General features: G+C 38.9%; 1 long non-coding RNA gene across 2 annotated transcripts; it reads left to right on the top strand.

Moving 5' to 3' along the window:
* Positions 1 to 1,449: 1,449 nt before the first annotated feature.
* Positions 1,450 to 10,818, top strand: LOC136236597 (uncharacterized). Of its 2 annotated transcripts, XR_010692188.1 has the most exons (6): positions 1,450 to 1,561; positions 6,748 to 7,276; positions 7,326 to 7,393; positions 7,445 to 7,524; positions 8,239 to 8,318; positions 10,736 to 10,818. It is a non-coding gene; the product is annotated as an uncharacterized lncRNA (long non-coding RNA). The 2 variants fall into 2 exon arrangements; XR_010692187.1 differs by having other exon boundaries at positions 6,748 to 7,393.
* The last annotated feature ends 48 nt before the right edge of the window (positions 10,819 to 10,866 follow it).

The raw sequence follows: 10,866 nt of genomic DNA, 5'->3' as shown, positions 1-10,866 counted from the left end.
TTGTGAATATTTGAAATTCCACGAGGTGGAAATAGCCATATAATGAAAATTTTGTGGAACTTCTATTAAGGCATGAGGGTGGAAACGGGAAACTAGCAATAGAATGATAAATTTTATGTCACAAAATTACATTAAAATGCATAACCACAACTTCCGCAGGGCTAGAAGTGGGGCATGTTCAATGGCGGGGCTTCTTCAAGAGGCTACAACTCGGCTTCTGGTGATTCAATCAGCATGAAACTTACTCAGGACATAGAACAGAAGTTGGGAAAGATGATGAAAAACTCACTTGGGCATCAGGTTGGTTTTACCCAGGTTAAAACAATAAAACGGCTGTTTTGGGCTCAACTCGAGAAAGCCATTGTCACTAAACAACACCTCAGTAAGAAAGAATGAACAACAGTGAATCATTGTATGTCGATTTGTCGATGTAAACCCGTTGTGGTACTCTTCTGTTGTACTTTTCAAAGTGTTAAAATTCTTGTGCCCATGCATTTTTTTTGCCAATTATCAGCCGTAACAGATCAAACTAACCTGCACTACTTAATAATCTGTTATACTACTCTCTTCTTTGCTCCTGACAACATGGTTTCATTTAGAAAGACAGTCTCAACAAAGCTGAGGCAAAGGAAACTCGTGCTCCAATGGCATGCGTACATTTTCTGCCCCGCGGAAGTGATTATGTAACGATGTGACGTCAGGTGTTACCGCTCTATCAACTTTGCCTGGGGTCTGACCATGAAAGACTAACTATATAATCTTTGTGTAGTGTTTATATTCCGGCACACAGAGTTTCTATCATACACTTCTATATGTCAGACTATGTAGTAGTACATCACTATGACAACAAACAGATACACTGTAATATAATGCAATACCTTTAGTGTGTTCTCCCTCTTGTCTGCTCCTTTCTTGATATTTGCTATAACTTGTTCTTCTCGCTCATCGATGACTTTTCTAAGAGCATTAAACATCTCCCTCGTCCTCTCCATGTTATGTTCCTTTCTATTCCTTACACGTTATCTCATCTCCTCCACTACGGACACCGCCCGTTTCGTCTCTTCCAGTAAACCCATCATGTGATCCGTGCCTTCTCCCAGTCTCCTTGTTTCTTTACGGGTCACAGTTGATATAAGAGTACGCCGGTGTGCTGTGTGACCATGGGAGACGCAATCTCTACATAACTCAATTCCACATTGTCTGCAGAACACGCCAAGTTTCCTTCGCGGATGATCAGGGCAGTATTCAGAAGGGGGCGTGGCAGCAGGAGTCTTCAACAAAGTGGCGCACTCTTCGCTGCAGCTAATAACATAACATCTTGAAGTTGGTCTGGATTATCAAAATGTTCCATCAACACTTGAAAATGAGACATCACAGAAGACACGGGAGGGAGGAGAGCAGAAGCCATATCGACACACTTTTTACAAGTAGAGGCGCTATTTAGAGACGCTACCACAATATTCGAAAATATTGGAAGCAGGACTCTTTTGGAAGGCGGAACGCAAAAGCAATGCCAGAACTTAAATTTCAACACGTGTACTCGTTCAGCAGCGAAGATCCAGTGAGTTATCTTAGTGTCTTGTGAACTTTTACTGTATCGTTGCATAGAGCTGATTAGTTTCACGATTTCTAAGCCAACTGTGTGACTACAAAATTTCAGTCAGTGCATCTTGTAGGCTTGACAAAGTTACATTTTTACTACAAGTACACAAACTTAGGGTTTCCAATGTAAAAATTCGACATCTTCAAAATAATTTGCTAACTGCTGTTACATGTTGGACTAACTCTCAAGTACACACGTGAGATAATTACAAGAAACGGAAGAATACTAAGGCCTAACCTAGAGTACAAAGTACAGTGTTATAAAGGTGTATGCATGTTCAAGTTCAGTTCCCAACACTCACTTGAATACAGCTGCAGTGCCGATAAATTCCATTGCCTTCTTGGGGTAGAAATCGATCGAAATATCTGCAAAATCCGAGATTACGAGTTGTAACTCTCAGAAGCCTTGATCCTTTATCGCAATACTGGAGTTCAACCTTCCTCTGTGAGTAAACTTTCACCTAAAAGCATTGGTAGTTTGATTAGTGAGGTAGGTTTCCTGTCGCTGCATCATTTGACTTACGATTTTGGCCACAAAAAATGGGTTTTTGTCTACGGACACTAAACAAATGACATCCCAAACTTCCTCACACCACAGTAGTAATCATCCATTGATAAGGAAGTCACATACGAAGTATGGTTAAGGTCGAACATCTCTAACCATCTGAGTGAGCTCGATATAAGGCAAAATTTGCTGGAAATCACAGCTTGACTACACAACTTGTACACTCAACCGTTTAAAATAAATACCTCGGTGTAAAACAACTTAACGATCCATAAAGCCAGGGCTCACGATAAGAAATTTTAAGTGCTAGGACAAATTTCCTAACAACTAGAAAGTTGCTCGGACAAAAACATTTTTTGTTCGGACAATACATTGTGTGCTGTATTATACATGTACTGAATGTGGTGACTGGTCTAATCTATTGTATTCATCTTGTTTTAGGAGGGAACTTCTGTAGGGTGTTTAAATTATTCATTTTATGTATATGATTTAATTATTACATTTTGTACTAAATAAGAATTTTAATTTCATTTAGTTATTACAGTTGAGTTAATGCAAGTTAGTCATCATCTGAGTCAGTCCGACCAATAAACTCATCCCAGTCACCCAAGTGTAACTGATACTCCTCAGTAGTGGCGCCAGTCTCTTTTTCAGGCCGACGTGGTGGTGCTCTTGTATCTTGCACTGTTCTACGCTGCTTAGCGTCCCACCAAAGCTGAACAGTTCTAGAAGGATCCCAATCTGAAAAGGGTGGACTGTCCACAGTAATTCGAAGAAGATTGTCAAGCTGGCCTTCACCTAGGCTGGTTATTCTTTCAGTTTTTATCATTTTCAGTGTTGAAAAGACCTGCTCAAGATGCCCATTTGACATAGGTAAGCAAAATATCAATTCAACTAAAGTTAAAATATTTGCCAATTTCTTGGAATCAGTGCAATTAGCTAGTTTCCACCAAACAGTCTGGCAGTCATCTTGAACCAGGTTAAGGTAAGTTTTGGCATAATAAACCATCTCAAGCCACTCTTCTTCTAAGACCGTTAAGTCTACACCTGCTTTCATCAGTGGCACTGAAAAGTGATCTACAATATTCTGTAGTGAGGCATTTGCAAAATCATCTTTTTCAGTTCTGTTCCACCCATGAGTGGCAAGAACAACAAGGATATCAGTAAGCAAATTAACATGCTGCAGTTTTACACGGTCTTTTAAGCAATCTATGACAGCCTCCATGTATTCATTCTTGTGCCTACTGAGGTAAGCCACAGAAGTCTCATAGTGTGTTACTTTTGTCCCCTGATAGGTGGTTTCAGTAGCTGATTCCGATTCATCTCCTGACTGCACACGTGACATAACCTTCTTAACAGTAGGGAGATCATTGAATGTGGTTGTTTTCAATTTTTCAATAGATTTCTTAGTCTTCAAGATACCCTCAATTGCTTCTACTACATTTATTTCAGTGGACTGTAGACTTTTGCTAAGCATGGCAACTGGTTTCAACAAATCTGCAAATAACGCACATGCCAGAAGGATTCTCCCATTTTGCCACTTCAAAATATAGCCTTTTAACTTCTGTTTATCGGCAGATGCAACACTACTGTCCTCGGTCAGACTACACAGGTGACTAAGGTAAGCACCAAAACGATCAACAAATTTATTCATGGCAGCAACTTTGTGATCGATAAATCGAGTGCCACAAGCACGGATTGGTTTGTTGCCCTTGTCAGGCATATCACCGTCATCAAGACACTGCTTCAAGGAATGTACAATCTCTTCTAACTCCCTGCACTTCTTGGGTGACCGCTTGTAAATGTAGTAAGCACGCATTAGCATGTCATCGACATCGTCAAACAGTGTTGACTTCAGTGCATCCTTCACAGCAAGCTCAAGACAATGTGCCAAGCACCAAAAGATTATTATCCATGGGACAGCCTCTTCAAAATATCCTTTCAATGCATTGCACACTATGTTAACACTAGCTCCATCACAACCATATCCAACCAGCTTTGCTTTCCAATCAGCCTCGGGAATGTTCATGTGTTCCATTGCCTGTTTAAAACATTCAAACAGCCCAGCAGCATTACCACTGGTTGGCTACCTCATAGCCAAAAACCTGTTGCGTGCTCGAACCGTCTTATCACTTGAATTAAAATCACAATACACGACATGAAACATTTCCTCTTCTATGTTTCCTTTATCAGTGGTCCCATCTGCTTGAACACTGAAAAATTTTGCTTTTGACACAGAATCCAACAGAGCCTCTCTCCGTTCTTGAGCAATAAAATCAACAAACACTGCACAACACAAGCCTTGTCATTTTTGTATCCAGTCCCTAAGCTTACTCCATGCTTTTCTTCCAGACCACAAATAGGCCCCATTTCTGTAAAAGGTAAGTGTTGCTTGCAAATAAAATAGGCTATTTCGAATTTCCGCCTCATATTCGATGCAGTGGTGGCGTCCATCCTTTCCAGAGCTCTCGCTATGGGAGCATAATCGACTACTGACACCGCCTTGCTCCTCGTAAACAAACTGTATGCCTTCAGGTGCATTTCCGACTTTGCGTGTTCTTTAAATGCCGAAGTCCGGAGGTTCTTCGACCCAAGGATAAATGCTGGGCTGTAATTCTTGCAGCTTTCTAGCTTATCTCGATACGTAATGCACAATTCGCATTTAAGCGAAGTTACTGTGCCGCCTCTCCCTCGGTCGTACTTCAGCCACGTTGTCGTTTGAAGTGTCTTGTCATTTTCGCGAATCCATTTCTCTACAGTTTCAATATTAATGGCACGTTTCTTCTGTAAAGGCTCGCTGTCACTGCCACTGGTCGAAGTAGAAACGTTTCGCTTGTGTACTCGTGCCCTTACTGAGTGAGCAGACATTTTTTCCGATCATGTGAGCAATTGGCCGGAAATCTATGTAAATGTCCGGAAGTTGTCCGATGTCCGACCGTTATCGTGAGCCCTGTAAAGCACAGCTAAAAGTGAGGTTATCCCAGGTTATCATTGTCAGGAATCATAAAATAAATTAAATGGCACTAAAGAATTACAATTAAGCTCGCATAATTTCAGCCATTTAAACACTTGATGCGACTTGATGTCTTGTACAGTGCTACGACAACTGTGATTTTATCCCTAGATTGCATGCCCAGTAATAAATTTAGGCAGTGTATCATTACTGACCACACCCTAGCCTAGTCACATGAGGCTGATTGAATAGGCTAAGTGCTTTTGTAACTGTATTGCAGCGACTATATCCTTGCTATTAGTTATACTTTATGGATCATACAGTTGTTTTACACCGAGATATCTATTTTTAAGCAGTTAAGTGGACAAGTTGTATAATCAAGGTGTGATTTCCGACAAATTTTGCCCTATATCGTGCTCACCCAGATGGTTAGAGGTGTTCAACCTTAACCATACTTTGTATGTGACTTCTTTGTTGATGGATGATTACTACTGTGGTGTGAGGAAGTTTGAGCTATCATTCATTTGGTGTCTGTAGACGAAAACCCATTTTTGGAGCCCAAAATCATGCTCAAATGATGCAGCGACAGGAAACCTACTTCTCCAATTAAACTATCAATGCTTTTAGGTAAAGGTTTACTCACAGAGGAAGGTTAAACTCCAGTATTACGATAAAAGATCAAAGTTTCTAAGAGTTACGGCTCGTAATCTTGGATTTTGCAGATATTTCGATTGATTTCTACCCCAAGAAGGCAATGGAATTTATCGGCACTGCAGCTGTATTCAAGTGAGAGTTAGTCCAACATGTAACAACAGTTAGCAAATTATTTTGAAGATGTCAAATTTTTACATTGGAAACCCTAACAAACTAGAGTAGTTACCATAGCACATCGATAAAAAGTACAGAAATATATATTTTGTTTTAATATCATGCACTACTCCAGCTTGTTTCAGTACTTTTTATTGATGTGCTATGCTTCCCACTCTAGTTGAAAATTCTATTGTTTTGTGTATTTGTTAACTTTTTCTGGTGAACCCAAACCTTTCTGCATCAAAAGAAAGAAATGGTGCCGTTCACCCCTGCTACCAATTGTCATCAGAAAAATGAAGAATTTATTATGCTCTGTTGTATCTATGTTCAACCCGTTACACAGCATTACGAATCAAGAACTGTTTGAAAAACACCTCTGCAATCAAAGTAGCCACTATGAAAAATACTGACATTGCAAAGGGAAGCCATCATGTGCTACTGCACAATCAACACCTTTTACTGTCAGGGAAGATGAATACAAAGGTGGACACTGCTAAATGCATGAAGAATGCATTGTATATACTGCGGTATGCCAAAAGGCATGTGTAAAGCAACATCAAACAGTGAAAAAATTAAGCCTGTAGCCTTAGTTGTTATCAAGTTACACTTGTCTGAAAACATCAGTCAGTCAGTAGAAAATTCCATATAATGAATTTTTTTGTAAAAAAAATTCCATATAGCAACTTGTTGCGATCTGAAGGCTTGTTTGGGCTTAGTTTTACCTAACTAATACTGCCTCATCGTCATCAGGTAAAAGTGAAGCTGGTTTGGGGTGATGTTTTTTCATGGGCCACGCCCAAATCTTTGTGGTCCCTACTATACTGTATGATATATATCATCACACACAAACTCCCACAATGTACTTACCAACCTGTAGAACAATCCAGCTGATAATCTACTAAGTGAAGACTCATTCAGAAAATGGACATGTGCCAGTCCTGGAGAGAAACAAACTTCAGTTGTATTACAGGTAATACTGACACATGTTGTGGGTATGAGAGTGTGTAATGTTCGAGTAATTTAAAAAAATTGTTCATTCTCTTGGAATCTGTGACTTTCTACATGTCATGTTTCAAGTAACATGGGACACTTCCAGCATGCTACATGATTGGTGACATGTACATATGTTCCTTGTAATTTAATTTAATTTAATTTGGGGGGTAATGTTCAAACCTCAATTACTGAGTATAGTGTACCTAGCAAGTATGGTTCATGTTACATGCACAGCTGTTGCTATGGTTACTTCTGTTGCTACTGGTTACTACCATTCTCAATCACTGCTACACACTGATGGTAGAGTGCAGAACCTATCATACATACCTATAACTTGCATAGCAGATGTGCACACGTGTTTGTATGCATGTGTGTGCTAGTTTCACCTTCTTGGGACATTGTAAGACACAAAGGTTTGTTTAATAGCTGTATACACATGTATAATATACTTTTTTTCTATAGGAAATGATGGAAGTGCTTTTGTGGAGGTGTTGGTGTGTAGGTCTGGTGATGATGTTGACAATTGTGAAGTGAGTTAGTGTATCCTGTGTTAGTTTTGATTGTGGTATTGTGTACACCAGGTGTTGTTGGTCACATCCAGTTTTATGTCACCGGCAGAGAGTAAGACTTGGACTAACACTAACTGAGTGAGAATGTTTAAGTGAGTGTGAAGTGTGTGTGTGTGCGTGTGTGCCTGTGGACACCTATGCAATGCACCCACGGATTCATTTCCCCGGGGGTAGAGGTGCACCGATATGACTTTTAGCTGATATTCTGATAACTGATATAAAATATTATCAAGTTGATAAACAAAGCTGATCCAATATGGTAGCACATAGAGACAGAGTGGTGACTGTAATCAACAACAGACATTACATAAACAGGTGCTGCTAGTGCTAGGATATTACTAGAGCACAAGTGACCTCCATAAAATACATCCTGATGTACATCTGTACGTATCTGTTGCTTGTTACTGGTCCAATACCAATATGCAAAAACAAAACTAATTTAGCTGATAACCCATAGCTGATCCGATTAATGGTGCATCTCTACTTGAGGGTTTGCCTGCACTAGCTTTCAACATCTGAATAGTGCACAAGTGACCCAGGTACTAGTAGGTATGACTGCTTAACAAAGGAAGAACAGGTATTTATCTCTACATGTCTCATTGCTCTAGTCTACCCTTTCAATAGATGTCTCACTATTGGTGATGTCTGTTGATGGGTATATTCCTTATGTGAGAAATGGTACAATGGAACAATTTCTTATTTTCTGGAGGATTTTCCCTTACTCGTAGTATGTGTCTGTATTGCACAAGTCTCCCAAGTCTTTGTTCTGATGTGTGTTTTCATATATCAAACGCTATTCTCTGTAGGTAAAGAGAAGCTATCAAAGAATATTGTCAGTCAGAAATGGGACCGTCTGAAGCTAGTATGTACACAACCATACAATAAGGTACAATTGTGTGTTTGTGTTAGCATGTGTGAGAGCTATTATTGTAGTACATACAATACATGTCCACTATAATATTATGATGTCATATGAAAAGGTTGATAGTCATGGCTTTAAATAGCTTATATTGACAGCTGAATCTATATGTCCATGAATTTGGCTGGTAGCTTTTGTCATAAAATAGCCAGGAATGTAGTATGGAGCCCTTCAGCCTTTATAGCTGCCAAACTTCTTAACACACTCTGAAAGAACTACACATACATAGAAGATAGCTATTGTTCAGTATTGTCTCAAGCTTCATGTCTTTGGTTGGCTAGTGCCATTTCGAGGCCCCAGAGTATTCCTCATACATATTCCTAGAAATCCACCGGTGATAACCAGATTGAAAAACTGAGCTTAATGAATTTATAGTGTATTGGCTATCTGCTGATGGTGAAAAGCAGAGATGGGGTAACGCATTATGTAATATATATTACAATTTGCGAATTGAAGTAATATAACGTGTTACTTTGCGAAACGCAGTAGTATAACTTAAGTTACTTTTGAAAACTATACTAGTAACGAATAAAGTAATAATGTTACGTAACGAGTAGTAACAAGCAAAGTAATGAGTAATGCTATGAGTAAAGTGACAATGAGCCAGTAATGCATTACAAATGGCTTTTATACTGCTATTTACTATCCATTAACCCTTAAACCTGCAGAGAACTTTTCGGAATGTGTGTTTACACAATATGGGCACACACGGTGACACTAGGTGGGGTAACTTAATTCTTACGGCCTACACATACACATAGATTAAAAGTGTGTTTGCTGGTCTACTTGGAGATGGTTAAATGAACAGTGTAACTACAGTGGCTTACTTGTTATAAAGCGGTGAACAGCGACGGGTCGCATCTCTATGTTTCTAAATTTTTGCCACGTGTTTAATTTTGATTGTGGCTTTATTCATGTGAGCCATATATGGCCTGATACAAAATTTCACGACGAATTGAATGGAAGTTGTTACAAGGAAATAGGATCAACTACCATCGAGTTATCAACCATTTTTATAAAGGTATGTAAAGTTCCTTACCAAAACGTTATTTTCATGGCTAGTTTTGGCCTCACCATTTAGCGTTACGGTAAAACCCTAAGTATCATCATTTCAATCCTTGCTACATCACAAGTAGAATGACATAAATTGCATAGCTATAGGATGGATGCTTCGAAAGTTACAGTGTTTTGTGCAAAGCATGTATATTTATTAAGTTTAAATCCAGTTTTCTGGATTATGCAGGTTTAAGGGTTAAACTACTCAATGATCCATTACCTCAATCATTAACCTTTCAGACACTGTCCATTTGGACTGATGCATACCATGTGACTAGACTATTGCTATTAATGTCCACTGTCTGTGTGAAAACATGTGGTTTGCATGCATATGCTGAAGTGTTAATTTAATTTATTAAATATTAAAGTAACTTAGTACAAATTCAAAACATTGTGTGGTTACTTGCATTGAGTAACTTTAATATTTACAGCTAATAATATTAAAACGAAGCCATACGTCCTGCCACAAAAGTTCTTTTATTGCGTCATGTGATTAGTGTTTAAGTAATAATTAAAATGGCAGCTGAAATTTGTTACTGTTGTGCGAGTATTATTAAAGAAGACATTCACTAAAGTAAGTAGAGTAGTTAAGAAGCTTTGTTTACGGGGATTCGGGTGGTTCACGCGAAACTTAGGCGGCATACGTCATTTGTGGTTTTGTATGGTATGCTAAAGTGTTAGTACAACTTTCTGCATCAGTTTGTTCTTGTATCCTAGTGAGAGAGACTTCTGTATTAGCATAAAATAAGTGATTACTTATTGTAGCAGGGCCGCATGTTGAGAAAAAAAGATTTTTGTACTGCCTGTCAATGGTACAGCAGGTTTTAGGTCCCTTCGCGGTGGCCAAAAGGGTTTCAAAATCCCATAGCTGTGTTTCAACCTGGCATAGGCTGAAGTTGTGTTGATTGCGCCCTGCTTATGCTGCTAAAGAATAGATTACACGTTTTACTTCGCCATAATGTGCAACAAGCTTTGCGTAAACTGACGCCGAAAATATTTTTGCATGCTCTTACAATCGGTTCTATAGCGTTATAGTTCAGCATCTAATGGCTGTACAAATCACCATGTAGGTAGAGGAAGAGCTGGTCTACGATGTAACGGTGTTTGCTTTCGTGTAGCTCTACAAATGTGTTCACAACTGAATTTTAAAAATATTCTTCAAACCGGAAATTGTGAGGTAACCGCCACCTTAAGTTACATTTTATTTAATTTCCCCAACTCTGGTGAAAAGTTAGTTTCAGTATTGTGTGCATATGTGGATTATCAATTTCTATAAGTTGACATATAATATTATACAAGTAATTACAGTGTATGTATTGTAATAACAGGCAGAGAAGTATGGACTGTCATTTGTCTAGCTCCACTCTCCAGCTGAAGTGAACAATGATGAACCAATGGATACTGATACGGTAATCTGTCTGTCTGTCTGTCTGTCTGTTTTTATGTGTGTAGAGCTGTA

The sequence above is a fragment of the Dysidea avara genome, chromosome 1 (genome assembly GCF_963678975.1).
Source record: "Dysidea avara chromosome 1, odDysAvar1.4, whole genome shotgun sequence".
Lineage (NCBI taxonomy): Eukaryota > Metazoa > Porifera > Demospongiae > Dictyoceratida > Dysideidae > Dysidea > Dysidea avara.
This window is presented reverse-complemented; position numbering and strand designations above follow the sequence as displayed.